Consider the following 17681-nt stretch of genomic DNA (forward strand, 5'->3'; position numbering starts at 1 on the left):
GGATCCTTTTAGAAGCAAATAGTCATAAGGTGGCAGGCCTGAAGGCCTACACCAATGGAGTATTCGGAAGTGAAATACTGGAGTCAGGAGAGTGTGGATGAGTATTTCTCTGGATGGCCTACTCCTAATAGGAAGAGGATGTTCTCCCAGAGTGAAGTTAAAAGTATGGAGTCATTGATTAGATCATTAAAATAAACAGTATCTTATTTCTATCCCAAGGCGGTACATGGGACATAAGGTTAGGATACCACCTCTGAACTCTACTTCCATCCCATAATAAAGATACTAGATAAATCTCTTGGCAGACAATTCACTGAAGAACAAATAGATGAACTAATTTTTTAAAAAATGCAAGTATACTAAAGTGAAAAAGAATATAGAGGCGGAATCAGAAAGACAAAGTTTAAAGCCCAGCTTTACTGACCACTCACGATGAGACTTGGGCAACTCAAGCTCCCTATAGCACAGGTCCTTGGTCAATAAAATTTGAATGTGAGTGACTACCTTGAAAAGTTTTTATAATGTTTAAATGAGATATTCAAGCTCTTAAAAATATATATATATATAAGTCTTATCTCTTTTTCCAATCATACTGTGCCTTAAAATAATCAGCACACCATTTTTTTACATTGCATAGTGACACAAAGCTAGAGTCAGTAAGGAAAAGCAAAACAATGCTGATAGTACATTTATAATATCGCTTAATAGAAGATGCTTAACAATCACCCAATAAATTTTAACAACAAAGTTGGAGCCAAAATTACTTGGATACACCTTCCACATTTACGAATTAAAAACATTACCTCTTTCCTTGGTCAAAATTCAATCACAATCTGAAGCAACACTGAACAGATTGAACTTTTTCATGATAAAAGCACTCAGAGCATTGAGCTGATGAGCTGCAAATCTTACAAAATGCCATTAAAACCAAAACTCATGTAAAATCAAGAAGTCATCCACACAACCACTACCAGTACCACCACAACAGAAGCCAGAGTAACGTTCAGGGAGGAAACTAAAATTTGCCCTCAGAGTTGGGTGGACCCAGAGGGAAATGTATCATATACTCAGTGACCTGAAGAAAAATCTGTGCCTTCTTCACTTAGCAAGGAAGAGGGAGCTTAATTAAGCTTAATTCTTAATCCTACCAGTTCTAACAAATGCTGAGAAACATGGAGAGGTATCACGATTATTACTAGGAGAGAGTCCAACCTGAAATCAGGCTCCCCAATCACACTCATATATGGACACACAGATTATCATGCCAAGTTGAGACAGGAAAAGTGTCTACTGTCTTACCTGTTGGCTTTATATGTGGTTGTATGGGAAAAAGATAGTTAGAAAAGAACAAAGAACAATCTGACAAATAACTGCTGTATTCTGCTTCTGGAAAGTATTCATAATAAATAAGGGGATAAAGGAACTAGAAGTTTGCACTTATGGCCTTATGTAGTTGGTATTTTTGTTTGTTGTTTGGTCAGTTGTAATTCAATATCTGAGGTGAAATTGACATAGCCAACAAAAAATAAAGTCAAGAACATAAGAGACATATAAGATAAATAGGGTCTGAGAAGCTAATGTAAAACATGGTGACTAGAGTTGATAACACTGGATTATATAAGTGAAATTTACAAAGAGTATAATTTAAATACTGTCACCAAAAAGAAAAAGATAAGTATGTGAGGTGATAGTGGAAATCCTTTCACAATGCACACGTATATCAAAAAAGTACAATGTACACTTCAAATATCTTACAATTTTATTTGTCAATTATACCTCAATAAAGCTGGGGAAGAAAAAGAACACAGAAGACTGAAATTAACACAGCTGGAGATTGGTGAAGGAGAGAATGTTTTATAGATACAGATACACAGATAGATACAGATATATATATAGATATCCCACAAATGTGCTTACTTTTTTCTACTGTAGATGCTTGATCATCACCCCCATCCCATATTCAGACAAAGAATCCCGACACATTTAGCCCCTAAATTTGTATTTGCAGTTTTCAAAAGGTATTGCTTTATTATAGTTCTCTTTAAAAGAGTGATTTAAAACATTAATAGTGAAAAATGAGAGATAAAATTAAAAATGATAATGTCCCTCTATAATAAAGCTACTTGCCTTTTTCATGAATCTTATAATTCCCATGTTTTGTCCTTTTCATCCCTGGCTTATCATTTAGCAATGATAGTCAAAATAAAACCTGTAAAACTAAATTTTCCACTAAGCAGTATATTGTAAAAATGATTTACCTTCTAGAATTTTCAGACATGACTGTTCTATGAAAACTGTTTTGCCAAGGTATTCCGGTCTTTAATTTATTCACTATTACACAGTATTCAGCAACTAGTAAAATGCCTAGTACAGAATTTTCTTCAATAAATGAATGAATGGAGGGATGGATGGGGGTCTCACAACATTAAGCGAATTACATTTTCTAGGTCTGGACTCCCACTTACAGGATTGTGGGAACTCTCCTCCCAATAGGGGCCTCTCACACATGTCCATGTTGCTTTGCCTTCCTTCCAGTTATAATGGAAGAATTGTTGATGCTCTTACCTAAGACCAACCTCTACCCCCGTGCCTTAGACCCCATCCCCTCTGACCTTACTCTCCTGCATCAAAAGGTTTCCCTTCTTGACTGGATTATTCCTATCAGTATAATAGCTTAATGTAATCTTTCTCATCTAAATGAATGAATGATGAATCAATCTACTTTTTTTTAAATGTCACTGCCCCCATTTCTTTGAATAGCAAAATTCTTAGTGTGATTTCTTACTGATTGAGAACTATGATGTATCCATCCCTATTGTCTTCCCCCGCTTTCCCACTCCTTCTAAAACTACTGCTTGGTTTCCTTAACTCTAGGAGTAGGGAGGCTATCACCTGTCACTCCTAAGCTGTGAAAGGTTCTACACCTCCTTCTCTCTCCATGCTCAGTGTATAGTGCTCTGGCATCCATAGAGCCATGATGCACTTCTCCTGAAGTTAACTCTTTGGGTCACCAGGCTCTTGGGCAACAGACCTGTTGTAGGTGGCCGGTCACCTGCTCTTAATACTGGGCTCTCCTCCCACTACCCATCCTTCTTTCTTTTCAATGAGCTCCAGCAGTCTCCTCCCTGAAATGAGAAATATCCCCTTCACAATACACTTTGCTCAAACAGTACTATCATATGCTCCAAATGGAGCATATTTTAAATGGCTGAGTTGTATGCTATGTGTATTATAATCTCAATAAAGCCATTTTATACACATACACATGCATATATAAATGCATTCCTGCATATGTATGTGTATACATATATACTCTTCTGTATTTATAACTTAGTCATTCAAATGCAGATGCTGTGGGATCCAGAACCAGTTTCAATGCCCCCTCATTGTGTTAACTGAAGAGAAGAATTTCAGGAGCAAGAAAATGAACCTGGGTCATGAGGAAAAGCTACAGGCTTAAAAGGAGTTCATCCTCCAAATAAATCAAAGCAGTCACTATCCAGGGCAAGACATAATAACGATCTGTTCTCCCAGGCAGTTGCACAGGCCCCCCCTGCTCTGCAAACGGGATAATGATGCTGCCACTGAGAATTCATTTGTGTGCTGATGTGAAAGCCTCTATGTAGATGTAAAGTATCACTATGTTATTACGTGTGGCCCACAGGTCTCATCATTGATATGTACAGTATCAAATGTAGTTTTTCCCCATTTTGCTGCTGAATGAAAATTGGAAAAGCAATATGCTGTTGTTATAACTGTTAATCCATTTGGAGTTTGTAACATTTCATCCTAAAGTCGATTTACATATCTAAATGTGTAACTGATGTTTGATACTGCATTGTCTTTGTATTTTAAGATGACCTCACAAGTGAAAAAATTAAACAGACAGTATTTTGATCTTTCTGTTTCATATCATGACTTTCTCAGGGAATGTAAGCCATGTTATTTCCTTAGTTTTACAATCATAGAATATCACCCTCACCTGCTAATACCTGCCAACTATGCTTAGTGGACTGTATGTCAGCTGTTGAAATTATGACACTCCTCCAAGTTCATGTTCCATTCTTCTCTAATTCATATATCCCAGGCCTGACCCTATTCCTTTAACCCAGCCTAGCCCATTCCCACAGCTTGAGACCGAAAACACATGCCCTGTGACCCCTCATTTTGTAATCAATCTTCTCCCAGATTCAATCTTCCTTTATGTTCCTGCTTTTTATTTCCAGTTGTTTTGTGGTGGTTGTAAAGTTTTTCCCTTCTCCTGTTCTTTAGACTTGTCAACTGATCTTGGTTTTCCCAGATTGATTGACGGTGTTCTCTAAAATATCCTTCTTCTGACATTTTCACTCCTGGCTGCTGCAAGTAATTTTACTCACATAAATTCAGGTATTAAAACATAAAAAAACTCTAGAACTATTCTCCATAGACAGATTCCTTTACAATGAGAGGAAGAAAGGAGAACCCAAACAAAACTTTGTCATTTGCCAAGACTTTTCTCTGTTAATTCTGCAAAAACAAGTCTACCATATTAATCTCTGCCAGATTTATTTGACCAGTGTTAGCATGGTCCTAGCACAACACTGGCTCTCCAACTGACTGCGCTGCATAAAACCTACCCCGGAGCCTACAGAAGTTCAAGCCCAAGTTCTTTAACATGACTTACAAGTGGTTTTACCTTTGCAGGATCACCCTGAGTTCCTTAGGCTCCACCCTGTCTATTTGTTGGTACATGAACACTACATATTTTCATATTTCTGTGCCTTTTTTGGGGTACTTGCAGAGAAAAACCGAACACATTGATTGAATGCTCTAGGTTTGAGACACCATGTTTAGTGCTGGAGATAAGAAGATCCCTAGGACCAAAATCCTATTCTCAAGTAGCAGCTTAGGAGGCAGAGTAAAGTGAGTAATGTTGAGCTATACTGAAGGGTAACTCTGAAAAGGCAAGGTCTTCTAAATAAAACAGACAGATCAGGAAATGGCCAAAAGAGCTGAAAGGCAAGAAAAACTTCTCTCTCTTCACCTAGCCAGCGATGTACAAAATGAGACTAAAAAATATATTTCAACTCATAATTTCTTCAACTGAGGAGAATTTATGCTATCTAAGAATCTTCTTTTGGTTAGAATAACTATATTCAGCCTACTTTTAACTTTTCTAACTAAATAGATAATAATCTTTATATTTTGAGTAATCAAATCAATATTTTAGAGAAAAATTTTTATAAAGCCTTTTTATTTTAAGAAAACATAAAGTGCCATTTTTTTATCATGATTACTCAACTATAAGAAAAAAATCTGATTCAAGGGTTTTGATTCCTAATCTACTGGTAACTCTATCATATCAACCTGCCTGCACAGACCAAAGTTGAGATTCCTACCTTGTGGGTCAAGATATTTGTTTGCTGTTAATCTACCTGTATAACACCCCAAATCCCTTTAATCGTTTCTTTGCTAATCTAAAACTACTCACCCAATTAAGTATTTCACACTTGATTCATATTCAGCTGTCATTTGATTAGCACTAATTCTCTAGTTCATGAAAGAAATAGAGTTCAATCTATGAACTATTATATACACATATATTGGCTTTTGCCACTGGGAAGTGTAGTGTATTATATACACACCCAGAACAAAATCAGTCATTTCTAATTCTGGATTGAGAATCCTCCGGTGTTGTCAGCCAAGTATTGTCCCTTGTCCTGTCTGTATTTCTATAATATTTGTAAGAAGCTACATGGCCCCACCTCCACTCACATTTGAAGGGTTCTTGGGAATGGCACCTGACTAAAGTTGAGTCAATCAGGTCTTTTGCCAAGGTTGTGCTAATTAGAAATGAGTAAAAGGACTCAGTGCGGGTAGAAGCTGTGAGGAGGTTTGATGCTCAAGAACTCCTGATACAGGATTTCCTACCATGTGGATGAAGCTGGCCTGCAGGGTGATAAAGTGAATGGAACATACATGGAAAAGCAAAGCTGTGAGTAGAGTGAGGGTCCTGGCCCATGCTGCACCTAGTTTCATGGGCACCTAAGGCTTAATTGTATCACTACACTTCCCAGTGGCAAAAGCCAACAATTTCCCATTTTTTTAATTTGATTTCCTTTATTTTCAACCATGAGAGTTGTGACTAATAATCTTTCAAAACACTTCAAAGATGACTGTCTTCATTGTCACATAAACTTGAAAGTTAGCATATAAGTCTAAGAACTTCATCAACTTTATATATAGAGGCATTCCTCTTTTTATTGTGCTTCACTTTATTGCATTTCACAGATACTGCTTGTTTATTTGTTTTTACAAATTGAAGGTTTATGGCAACTATTTAAGCATCAAGCAAGTCTCTTGGTGCAATTTTTCCAACATCTGATCATTCCATGTCTCTGTGTCACATTTTGGTAATTCTCACATTATTTCAAACTTTTTCATTATTATTATCTTTGTTATGGTGATCTTTGATCAGTGATCTTATCTGTAACTATTGTAATTATTTTAGGGTGCCATAAACCATGCCCATATAAAATAGTGAACTTAATTGATAAATGTTGTGTGTGTTCTAACTACTCTATCCCCCTGCCATTTCCCATCTCCCTCCCTCCCTTCAGGCTTCCCTATTCCCTGAGACACAGCAATATTGAAATTAGACCACTTAGTAATTTCTCAATGGCCTCTAGGTTTTCAAGTGAAAAAAAGAGTCACACACCTCTCACTTTAAATCAAAAGCTGGAAAAAATTAAGCTTAGTGAGGAAAGCATATCAAAAGGCTAGATAGGCCAAAATCTAGACCTCTTGCACCAGTTAACCAAGTTGTGAACGCAAAGCAAAACTTCCAGAAGGAAATTAAAAGTGCTAATCCTGGGACTTCCCTGGTGGCACAGTGGTTAAGAATCCGCCTGCCAATGCAGGGGACACGGGTTCAATCTCTGCTCTGGGAAGATCCCACATGCCACAGAGCAACTAAGTCCATGTGCCACAACTACTGAGCCTGTGGCTCTAAAACCTGTGAGCCACATCTACTGAAGCCTGCATGCCTAAAACCTGTGCTCCACAATGAGAAGCCCCCGTACCTCAACGAAGAGTAGCTCCCGCTCACCACAACTAGAGAGAAAGCCCGTGTGCAGCAACAAAGACCCAATGCAGCCAAGAAAAAAAAATGTGCTAATCCAGTGAACACATGAATGATAAAAAAGCAAAACAGCCTTATTACTGTGGTCTGGACAGGAGATCAAACCAGCCATAACATTCCCTTAAGCCAAAGCTTAATCCAAAGTAAGGCCCTAACTCTCTTCAATTCTATGAAGGCTGAGAGAGGTGAGGAAGCTGTAGAAGAAAGTTTGAAAATAGCAGAGGTTGATTCATGAGTTTTAAGGAACAATGCTATCTCTATAATATTAAAGTGCAAGGTGAAGCAGCAAGTGCTGATGTAGAAGCTACAGCAAGTTATCCAGAAGATCTAGCTAAGTTGATTAATGAAGGTGGCTACCTTAAACAACAGATTTTCAATGTAGACAAAATGGCTTTATATTGGAAGAAGGTGCCATCTAGGACTTTCACAGCTAGAGAGCAGAAGTGAATGCCTGGCTTCAAAGCTTCAAATGACAGGCTGACTCTCATGTTAGAGGCTAATCCAGCTGGTGACTTGATGTTGAAGCCAATGGTCATTTACCATTCTGAAAATCTTAGGGCCCTTAAGAATTATGCTAAATCTACTCTGCCTGTGCTCTATAAATGGAACAACGAAGCCAGGTGACAGCACAACTGTTGACAACAGTTTCCTGAATATTTTAAACCCTTTGTTGAGATCTACTGTTCAGAAAAAAAAAAAAAAAGAAAAGATTCCTTTCAAAAATGTACTGCTCATTGACAATGTACCTGGTCACCCAAAAGCTCTGATGAAGATGTACAATGAAATTCATGATGATTTCATGGCTGCTAACACAACACCCATTCTTCAGACCATTGATCAGGGAGTCATTTCAACTCTCAAGTCTTATTATCTAAGACATACAATTTGTCAGGCTATAGCTGCCATAGATAGTAATTCCTCTAATGAATCTGGGCAAAGTCAATTGAAAACCTTCTAGAAAGGATTCACCATTCTACAACAGATGCCATTAAGAACACTCATGATTCATGGGAAGAGGTCAATATATCAATATTAACAGGAGTTGGAAGAAGTTGATTCCAACCCTGATGGATGACTTTGAGGGGTTCAAGACTTCAGAGGAGTAAGTAATTGCAAATATGGTAGAAAGAGCAAGAGAACTAGAATCAGAAGAGCAGCCTGTAGATGTGACTGAATTACTAAAATCGCATGATGAAACTTTAAGAGAAGAGTAGTTGCTTCTTATGAATGAGTAAAGAAAGTGGGTTCTTGAGATGGTATCTACTCCTGATGAAGCCGCTGTAAAGACTGTTGAGATGACAACAAAGAATTTACAATATTATATAAACTTACTTGATAAAACAGTGACAGGGTTTGAGAGGACCGACTCCCATTTTTGTTTTTTTTTTAAATTCTACAGTGGGTAAAATGCTATCAAACAGCATTGCATGCTACAAAGAAATAGTTCATGAAAGGAAGAGTCAATCAATGCAGCAAACTTCACTGTTGTCTTATTTTTTAAAAAATGCTGCAGCCAACCCAGCTTTCAGCAACCACCACCCTGGTCAGTCAGCAGTGGTCAACATGTAGGCAAGACCCTCCACGAGCAAAAATATTACAACTTGCTGAAGATTCAGATGATGGTTAGCTACTGCACACTTAACAGTAGAGTATAAACATAACTGCTATATGACAGAAAGTGTGGCCAAGATGGCAGAGTTGGAAGACTCTACCCAACGGCCAAAATTACAACTATTTACAGTGCAACTATTGATGAGAAAGACCAGACGACTGGCAGAAAAGATCTACAGCTAAATATATAAAGAAGAAACCACAAGATGGGTAAGAGGAGCAGAATCATGGTATAGTCAAGACTCACACACCCAGGGGGGTGACCCACAAATGGGAAGATAATTAAAATTGCAGAGGCTCTCTCCAAGGATAGAGGGGTCCAAGCCCCAAATCAGGCTCTTCAGCCTGGGGGTCTTGCTCTGGGAAGACAAGCCCCAAGAAGATTTGGCTTTGAAAGTCAGTGGGGCTTATTTTCAAGAGAGCCAGCGGGCTGTGGGAAAGAGAGAATCCACTTTTAAAGGGCGCACACAAAATCTCACATGCTCTAGGACCTAGAGCAGAAGCAATAATTTGAAAGGAGCCTGCTGATCTTGGAGAGCCTCCTGAAGGCAGGAGACAACTGGAACTCACCCTGGGAGCACAGACACTGGTGGCAGCCATTCTGGGGAGCTCATTCTACCACAAGGACATTGGTGCTGACAAATGCTATTTTGGAATCTTCTCTCTAGCTTATTAGCACCTGGACCCAACCCCTCCCACTAACCTGTCAGAACCAGTACTGGGACACTGCAGGCCAAGCAACTAGCCAGGCAGGGACACTGCCCCACCCACCAGTAGGCCAGCTATCTTGATAGCCCTTGAGCCCAAATCCAACCCAGAACACTGTACTATAATGACAGAGGGCACAGAACCCAGCCACACACCCTAGTGTGCCGGCACTAGCCCCGAGATTCCCAGGACCTGCAGTCAAAGACCCTGGGTTGTGGTTCCAACCAATAGTGGGCTGGCACCAGCCTTGGGACAAGCCTCACCCATCGTGGGCAAATACGCCAACTCTACAACCCCCAGGGTATTGCAGCCAGAGACCCGAGGGGCAGGTTCTGCCCACTTGTGAGCCAGCACTAGACTCAGGACCTCCTCGGCCCCAGCTCTGACAACCAGAACACCAGCACCAGCTCTGTGACACCCTGGGCCCCTCAGCCAGCTACCTCGGGATCTAACCCTTCCCACAAGAGGGTTAATACAATCTTTGGGACACCTCAGACCTCACAGCCAGCTGTGGCAGGAACCGGCCCCACCTGCCAACAGGCTGACACTAGATCTGACACCCCAGTCCTGCAACTACTTACCCTAGAACCAAGCTAAACCCACCAGTGGGCCAGTGTTAGCCATGGGACCCCCTGGGATTCTGCAGCCAGCCACCTTGTGACCCTGCCCTGCCCACCAGCACCAGGCAGCCTCCACACAAAGCAGGTCTTAGCAACTAACCAGACCAGGGGCCAACAATGTCTACCATATCACTCACAGTAGTCTACCCACCACAACAGAAGGATCCATGCAGCCCACATAGGGGGCTCCTCTAGAACATAAAGCTCTGGTGACCAGAAGGGATTGCACTGCTAGGATGCATAGTACATCTCCTACAAAAGGCCACTTCTCCGAGGTTAGGAAATGTAACCAACTTACCAAATACATAGAAATAAAAACAGCTAATTAGGCAAAATGAGGTGACAGAGAAAAATGTTCCAAACAAAGAAATAAGATAAAATCCAAGAAGAACTAACTGAAGTAGAGATAAGTATCTACCCAATAAAGAGTTCAAGGTAATGATTGTAAGATCTCCAAAGAACTTGGGAGAAAACTGGATGAACAGAGTTAGAAGTTAGAAGCTTTTAACAAAGAGTTAGAAAACACAGAGAAGAACCAAATGGAGATGAGAAATACAATAACTGAAATATAAAATACAGTAGAAAGAATCAACAGTAGATTAGCTGATACAGAGAAAAAGATCAGTGAGCTGGAAGACACAGTACTGGAAATCACTGAAGATGAGCAACAACAACAACAAAAACAACAAAAGAAATGAAGATGGTTTAAGTGACCTCTAGGACAACATCAAGTGTACTAACATTCATATTATAGGGGTCTTAGAACAGAAGAGAGAGAGAAAGAGACGGACAACATATTTGAAGACAATAGCTGAAAATTGCCCTAACCTAGGAAAGGAAACAGACATCTTGGTCCAGGAATCACAGAGAGTCCCAAACAAGATAAACCCAAAAAGGGCCACACTAAGACATGTTGTAATTTAAATGGAAAAGGTAAATATAAAGAGAGAATATTAAAAGCAGTCAGGGAAAATCAACAAGTTGTGTACAAGGGAATTTCCATAAGGAGTTTACAGCAGAAAACTGAACTTTTCAGCTGACTTTTCAGCAGCAACTCTGTAGGCCAGAAGGGAGTGTCATGATATATTTAAAGTGATAAAAGGAAAAAGCCTACAGCCAGAATACTCTACGCAGCAAGGCTTTCATCCAGAATTTATGGAAAGATCAAAAGTTTTACAGACAAGCAAAACTTGAAACAGTTCAATACCAACAACCAGCTTTAAAAGAAATGTTAAAGGAACTCTGCATGAAAAAGAAAAGGCCACAACTAGAAATACAAAGGAAAAATTTTCATTGGTAAAGGCAAATGTACAGTAAAGGTAGTAAATCACCCATGTATGAATGAAGGCAGTCAAAATGTACAAACTGCTGGTTATAAGATAAATAAGTACTAGGGATGTGATGTACAACATGATAAATATAATTAACACTGTTGTATGTTATGTATGAAAGTCATTAAGAGAGTAAAAAAAGAGTTCTCATCACAAGCAAACTTTTTTCTATTTCTTTAATTTTGTATCTATATGAGATAATGGATGTTCACTAAATTTGTTGTGATAATCATTTCATGGTGTATATAAGTCAAAAAATTCTGCCGTACAAAATAAATTTATACAGTGTTATATATGTTAAAAAAAAAAAACTGGAAGAAAAAAACTTTTGTATGCACTGGGAAACCAAAATCTTGTGATTCACTTTATTGCAATATTTGCTTTATTGTGGTAGTCTGAAACCAAACTCACAGTATCTCCAAGATATACCTGTATATATAAATAAAAGATTTATTTTAAGAAATTGGTTCACATAACTGAAGAGGCCAGAAAGTTTGAAATTCTTAGGGCAGGCCAGGAAGCTGGAAAGTCAAGATTTGATGCTACAGCTTTGAGGCAGAACTGCTGTCCAGGTAACCTCACTCTTTGCTCCTAAAGCCTTCAAATGTTTGGTTGAGGTCCACTCACATTATGGAGGGTAATCTGCTTTACTTTTAGTCAACTGATTATAGCTGTCAACTGTATCTCCGACATTAGTGTTTACTTAAACCACCGTGCACTATAGCCTAGAAAGGCCGACACATAAGACTATCACACAGTCCTAATTCTACAAATACACAAATAATTGGATGACAACTTCTAAGTACTTTATAAGCCATTTTTGCTCTCTAATTTGGGGAAACAAAATATGTCCATAGAGTGAATATTCCAGAACTTTAAACTTAGCCTCAGGATATTTTTTTTTTTTTTTTTTTTTGTGGTATGAGGGCCTCTCACTTTTGTGGCCTCTCCCGTTGTGGAGCACAGGCTCCAGATGCACAGGCTCAGTGGCCATGGCTCACAGGCCCAGCCGCTCCGTGGCATGTGGGATCTTCCCGGACCGGGGCACGAACCCGTGTCCCCTGCATCGGCAGGCGGATGGACTCTCAACCACTGTGCCACCAGGGAAGCCCCTAGCCTCAGGATTTTGAAGCCAGTAATAAAGCACTCAGATAGTATTCTTGCAGTGTATAATTCAGTAGAAAATCCTGAAGTGAATTACAGCCCTGCACATTAGGACCATCAGTTAGTATTCTGGATATAAATATCAAGTATTTACTCAGTAATAGGTAAAAGCTTTTGTGTAAAACTGTGCATGTAATGTTTTGCTATTGAGCATTATACATAAAAGCATGAATATTCCAGATAAAATAATAATATGTTAAGTGAGCATCTGACAAAATAAAAATTTTAGCGAGTAGATATTTATTTACTTCATCCAGCTGCCCTTCCTAGGCCACGTTGGAAAACATGTGATAAGTACTGGAGTATCACATGGGACAATTCATTCATGCTCTCTAATATATAGCAATTCATCATGCATTTAACATTTCCTTTCTTTAAAAATTCTCCTTTCTTGCTAACGGGCCAAATACTTTAATGTGTTTTTATTTACATGTAGTTTTACGTAAGCAAAACAGTTTTCTTTACACACAGTTACTTGACCCATGGAGTAGACGGTTCAGTAGATTAATTTTTGGATCAATAATTCAGCATAATAATCTTCAAATAGTGTAGCAAGAAAAAAAAATATCAGACTAGGAGTCTGGATATGGGTGTGCTTGTTTAGGCCTTGGGCAAAATACTTCATCTAAAAGTAGGTGAAGATTTGAAAAAAGAAAAACTGGGTTTAAGGTCATCCTTTTAATCTTGCTAGCTATGCAATCTATGGAAATTTAAAAACTAAAAATTTTCCACTGTAAAACTGAGATAGCTGTAACCACCTTACCTAGTTGCTATAAATATGAAATATGAAAGACACTTAGCACAATGCCTGACACAGACAAGAATACAATAAATGCACACTGATTTTATTATCCTCTCTGGGTTTTAGTTTTTTTCATTGTGATAATTTATAGAATTGGGCTAAATGACTCCCTAGGTGTAATCCTCTCCCAAATTTGTTCTAATTACCAATGATAAATTAGTTTGCACTTTGAACAGTTCCACACAGTTTTCTATTTGCCCTGTCCTCTCTTCAGAGAAGGCTTGGGATCACGACCTAGCTATAACATTTACCTTGTTTCTGGCATTTTCATTAGAATATCGTGCTATGGGAGATATTTAGTTTTTATTTATGATAGCGGACAGCTCTCTTAACTGAATTTGTCTCTGGTCACATGAAAAAAATGTCTTTGTAGTTAATTGCTTTGGAACATTAATATGTCCGGATCCAGCTATTCCCGATTTTAACCAATGACTTATGCTCTCAAAATCTTAGTGATTTTCATTTAATCACCACGGTCTCTTTACAGATAGGAAAGCAGAAGCCAAAGTCCACCATTTAGTCTTTCAAATCAAGGGTGAATGAGTCTGGCTTTTTGAAAATGACAAACGTGTACCACAGTTACCAGGGTGATTCTCCGGTCTTGGTTAACAGAAATTGGGAAAGCTGAGCTAAGCAAGTCATTGCAACCTGACTCCAAATAACTTTCTAAAAATAATTCTGCATCTAATTCCAATGTGCAAAATAAATAAATAAATAAAAGTCACAGACTGTTTGCTCTTAAAGAGTCCTTTCAATAATCAAGTCCAACTTCCTCTAGCCCATTTTCTGAAATCCAGATGACTGGTGAGATCTCTTTGACCTCGCAATGTAAGAATGATAGGATGTGCCTTCATTTCTTACCCTGTGGAAGACCAGTACCTTCCCAGAGCCTCTCTCTAGGCCCACAACCTGTGTTCTCCTGGTCACTCCTGGCTTTCTGTTCATGCACATGTTGTCCTGAAGCTGTACCATGTCAAAACAGTCATAAAACTTAGTCACTGTTCCAAATTTCAGCAACTACCAAGAAAAGCAAAGTAGGTATATGGAAGTAGAAATAAAGAGACAGTGATATTTTAAAATAATGACTTGTGATTTGAGGGATATTTGTGAGCATTTAGTGGGAAGGAGGTATGTCTGGTAGGTTCTCCTTCCACTGACCTTGATGGCAGAGAAGTTTTAGGGGGAGGAGTTTTATACTTATTTACTGCATGCCAGCTTTTTTCTCATGGTTTGCCTTTCTGAGTTATTGCACAGCTTGTGCTATCCAATAGTCACTTCCCTTACTTAAGTGTAGGGAAGAGGCAAGCTCCAGATTCTGAATATTCTAGGACAATCTTTTCCAGAGTTTATTTCTCAGGATGAGTTAACAGACAATATTTCTCTACTGTAATGAAAGCTTGTATAATGTGGTGCTTGGTTGAACTGAACATTGATCTTTACATATACAGTGCAGCGTTTCAGTCTGCTTGTACACACTTTCAGTCCTTTCCATCTTATATACCCTGTTGTCTCTTCTCTCATTCCCCTCCCCCACCCATCCGTTTCCATGTCTCCAAATCATACTAATTTCTCAAAGTCCAGCTGAACTGTCATTCACTCCCAGAAAGACTTCAGCATCCCTAGTCAGAAATAAACTCTTCCATTTATAAAGTCACAGAGCACTTATTTCTTTTCTTTGATATGTCACTTTTTTACCTTGTTATATCTGGACTGAATGAACTGACACCCCGTGGGACCTATTTGTGGAACAAGAGAAAAAATTTGCTAATTTCTGAGATTTTGCTTTGCTGAGTAGAGTATGCTGGCTGCACAAAAACTAATCGTCCTGGAATAGGAAAGGAATTTGGAGACACTCCACAGATAGAAAGAAAATTGAAAGTGAGGACCTGGCATTTATATGGCTCAAGACAGAAACTTGAGACAGGACAAATGGCTAGCTAGTAAATTGACAGTGTGCCATGTAAACTTCTTATCCATCTCCTAAAAGAAACTTTAGTAAAATTTACATTAATTACCAACACCTTTGGAATTATTTTATGGTGAGAGGAAGGACAGAAGCAGCAAAAAGCAAAATCAAACTTTAAGATGGGCAAGAAGTAAAAACCCAGGCTGCCAGCCATGCTGAGATTACATGTGTTATTGGTACATGTTTCCCATTTAAACTGTCAACTACTAGAGGCATGGGTACTTTCTGAAGGAACTTTAAGGTTTCTCACATTTCCTAACATGATCTTTAGTGCATAATATAATGGTGAACATATTTCGGGTTCTTCCATGACCTAGATATTATAAATATAAGCATGCATCATATGAAACATACAATACTTCTAAGGAACAAAGACTGTTTAAGTCAGTCACTCAAGTTACATATATTATAAGTGGCAGTGAAAGGATTTGGACCCAGGCAACTTGACACCAGAGCTTACACACTTAGCCACCAAGCTCCTAGTGTGTAAGCAGCTACTGAATGAATGAAATGAATAAGTATTCAATGCTTATTAAATACCTGCTGATGAGTTGACATTTAGGGTTCATTCCTGGCCTTTTGAGGTAAAATCATTGGGAAAGATTAGGTCTTCTCTTCAAAACACTTTCATGGTAGAGAGAGCGTGTTGGCCAGAAAGATTCATAGTTCTGACTGAGGTCCTAATATTTATCTTCCCTGATGGAATTTCTACTGTAGCCTCAACATATAGACCATGTATATACTCAGGTTGCCATCAAAAAGAGTGCTTAATAAGCAGTGAAAATGGATAATGATGTAATGTCTAGCGTAAATCAGAAGTCTAGAGCAAATCTACAGAATCCATGAATACTAGCAGAACCAGCCAAGTGAATAAGTTGACTATTTGACGCAGAGACAGAACAGTAGGGTAAGGGATAAACATTGAGGTATTAGTGATTGGTATAAGTTATCCATCTCTCTCCATCCTTTTTTTTTTCCCCAGTTTTCAACCATTTAACTACTTCTAAAAAAATAAAGGATCACAGAAGAATATACCCAGAGACTAAATAAATTAATCAAATCAAGAGTATGATAACTCAAATAAGAAGGAAACCAAAAAAAAAAAATTAATTGAAAACAAGGAAAATTTTGGTCTGGGTTTGAAAACAATATTAATCAAAAGGGAAAAAAACCTTAGCTAAAAATTAAGGCCTATTATTTTCTCTAATTAGATCATTTGGTCAATAAGGATATTCCAAAAATAAAGGAAACAACACATCTTATTTGGACCTGCTTTAGAAAGGTATACATAAAGTTTAAAATGCAGCTTATTAATAAGATACTGAGAACATAAAGAAAGAGAAATATTTTAAGATCATGGAAACATAAATGAAAAGGTAGACACTAAGAAAATTTGAACTCATTCAATTCTACCTCCAAGTGTTATAGCTCTTAGTCTTCCATTCTAATATTTTTTCTATACTTGTGTAAAATGTAGAAATGATTATATTTTAAATATTTATATTTTAAATATTATATTTTAAATAAATAGCTTTTATTTTATTGGTTTAAGTCCAAGCTAGTAACAGATTCCAAATAATGTTTTCCACAGATATTAAGGCCATATTTTCAGAGTTATGACTATTATTTCTTTTTAGTTCTAAAAGGAGTCAGAAAAGTTTAGAGAAGATTTTATTAAGTAATGACTGGCATAGTATTCTCATTTACATTTCCTGAAAATGAGATCAGAAATTCTTATTAAGGATTAGCTTACTCAAAATAACACTACGAGGCAACTGTAAAAGCTGGAGCTATTGGGAGAATGTTAAGCATGAGGAACCCCCAGAGGAACCAGGCTTTCCAGAACAATGCTCTTTACTTAGAAAACCCTGCCTTACTTTGTAGAGCAACAGGAACTTATTATCCCCTAGTCATTCATATTCTGAGAGCTGCTTAAATCCAGGTGTTAAGGCTATCAGCTATTGCCCTGGGATCCAGTAAAGAACCACTTGTTGGTTGGGGCCCTGGGAGAAACCCATTGCCTAAACCTGGTCCTTCATAACTTGAGAAGAATAAACCTGAGTTTTACCTGTGTATTGATACTGTAGCCTCCTACATGGCTCGAACATCTAGACACTGACAGTCAACCTGTTACAAAAACCACATCCCTACTCATGCCCCTTCCCCAGAGTAGATCTTGTAAAAACTAACCCCAGATTACCAGGTAGACTACAAATTTGCCCATATGTAAAAATGTAGTTTAAATCCTGGTCTTTCCATACTTGAAGCAACCCAACAATGTGACCCAGACGTAGTTTGTGATCCAATGGAACAATTATTATTTTAACTGCATTGTAACAAAATAACTTCTCTGGACATC

Source organism: Mesoplodon densirostris, chromosome 1 (genome assembly GCF_025265405.1).
Source record: "Mesoplodon densirostris isolate mMesDen1 chromosome 1, mMesDen1 primary haplotype, whole genome shotgun sequence".
Taxonomy (NCBI): domain Eukaryota; kingdom Metazoa; phylum Chordata; class Mammalia; order Artiodactyla; family Ziphiidae; genus Mesoplodon; species Mesoplodon densirostris.